Genomic DNA, 2,587 nt, shown 5'->3' with positions numbered 1-2,587 from the left:
CTGCAGTATTCACCTGTCTGTAAGACAGCCCTGCATCTAAAGTGAGTCCAGAGCTGCAGTAGAAAGAAGGCTTCCCTGGGGGGAGGCAGTAAAGGTGAACATAGCCATCCCATTACTGATGCCTCGTAGCAGAGAGAGGCTCCCTGGCAGGTGATCTGGGGAAGAATTTGCACAGTGTAGCCCCCAGCAGCACTGCTGGTGGGAATACAAACACAAGGATGAGCCTGAGTGAAAGGTAACGCTGCCCCACATTGTCTCAATTCTATTACTGGGGAGCAGGAGCAGTTAGGCCAGAAGAGCTAATGCACTTGTACCTGTTACCTGTGAGTAGTCCCTCACCCCACTGCAAAGGTAAGGTGGTTTACTCCTGAAAGGTGAACTTAAGACAAACCTCGAATCCAAAATTCCGGAAAGACAGAGGGAAGGCCATCTTTGACTTAAATAGAGAGGATCCTTAGTGTACCAAAGGGAGCCTGCAGTAGCAACCGAGACTTGTGCATCACCATTATGAACTGTCAGTAAATTGAAAATAAGCATAACTTCATCCAAACCATAGTTCGCTGCTTCCTAAAGCACATCTTTAAAAAAAAAAAATCATCTAAGCTGGTGCAATGAAGCACATGCGAAATTTGTCCTCCAAGTTAGAAGATACAACAGACTAATAAAGGTACGGGAAACATCTGTTCCAGTGCTGCACCAGTATCATTTGGAGAAAATGACTGCATCACTTACGGCCGTTTGGTATCCAGAAATACTACTACAGTAATGGGATGTTGTCACCTCAGGCTCTACAGGAATTTTACTTGTTTAAGAATATAGGATTAGGCACATGATCAGTGTTTCTTCCCTTTGAAAATAAGCATTTCTACTTACCATTTCTATAGTGGTGTGAGAGCATTATCTTGTGACAGTATTTCATTCCACTGGCATTACCTCCTAATTAGCTACTTAAAAATATATGTAAGGGAGTGGAGGTGGCGAGTGGACATGTAAACCTGACAGGTCTGATGTGTTCTTACAAGCTCTGCTAACCCCAAACATTGAAAATATATTAGTAAAACCAAATTAGCACTTTAAAAACAACATGGCAAGAGCCTCATGTCTTGAACCCTGGAAGTTCAGCATGCATCAGAGGAGCTCTTACACCCAGAGCAAAGCCCTTGGGCAGGGGAGGGGAGCAGGGAGAAGTGAGGAGCAGCATGCCAAATGGGAAATCAGCCCTGGGAAGAGAGCACCACTGAAAGGCTGATAACCTCTACAGTATGGTCAGCCCTACATTACAGTAGTATCATTACCTAAAGAGTTTGGTGTAGGACTTGGGGACTTCTGAAAAGCCAAGCACAGAGAAGTTTACCATGGATGAAAAAATACAAGTAATACAAAGAGAAAATAATCTAACAAATTGTGTTCAATATCCTCTGCACTGTCTCCATATCCTGAGAGATTACTGCATTTATAGGCACAAAATCATAAAAGCTTCCTCCAAGGTGCTTCATAATACATGAGCAGGTCTGAGGTCTCAGTTGTGGAATGGTAAGAATTAGGAAGATGGGTATTCTGGTATGCTGGACTCATTTCTTCTTTCAAGAGGTAGGCTGAATTCCTAACAAACTCTCTTTGCAACAAGAGAAACCAGGACACATATATGCATGACAGGTCATTTTGGAGGTACTCAGACACATGCAAGTAGCACCCCCTCGGCAACAGTACTTTTCTAGCCAGCAGAGCCAAAAACTATCATCTGTTTCTGAGTTGTTTTTAAAACTCAATCCAGTAGATGTGTTAGTGATTTTCAGGGTGTTCTGAAGGAGCAAAGTAGATGTCTGAAGAATACTGATAGTATTCTATAGACAGGCTCTAAATGGTCAGTTACTCCAATATCTGCAGTTCAATTCAATATGCAGCATGCAATATTACTTTTGTTCTGATCAGATGGACCTTCTAGGCCTGAATCTGCTTGCAATAACCATGGTCCATCAGTAATTTCACAGCAAACAGGGAGGTGCAGAGGGAAAAACTCATGTGAGCAGGAAGGGAATGAGTCTACATTAATTTCCTCCATAGATTTTTGTTTTCCACTGAAAGTTTTCTCTTGCCTAGCATCAATGCTAGAATGCATTCATAGACAGCACAGAATGATTTGGATTGGAAGGGACCTTAAACATCATCTAGTTCCAACCTCTCTGCAAGGAGCAGGGACGGCTTCCATGAGAGCAGGTTGCTCAAAGAGCCATCCAACCTGGCCAACTTCAGTCCTTTTTTCACACCTCTTCAAGTCCACTTGGTGAATAAATTAAATTAATTTCCTCACTAGCTCTCAATACTTTTTAAATGCAAGCCAAGCCTCTTAGCTTTTCATACCTGGACATCTACATTTTTAAAAATGCTGTTGGATAATTTCTCTCTCTTTCATAGGCTGGTGCTTTGGCCTATATGCACCCTGTGCACTCCCTAAGGCTCATGCATAACTGCAATGGACGATTAGTCCAGCTAAGTCTCCAGCAATTTCAATGGCTTATGCAAGAGTAGATAGGGCACAATATGTAATTTCAGCTTTTTTTGTAAGGGTTTTCAATCGTTCCATGAA

Source organism: Corvus cornix, chromosome 8 (assembly GCF_000738735.6).
Source record: "Corvus cornix cornix isolate S_Up_H32 chromosome 8, ASM73873v5, whole genome shotgun sequence".
NCBI classification, from domain to species: Eukaryota; Metazoa; Chordata; class Aves; order Passeriformes; family Corvidae; genus Corvus; species Corvus cornix.
Note: the sequence above shows the minus strand (reverse complement) of the source record.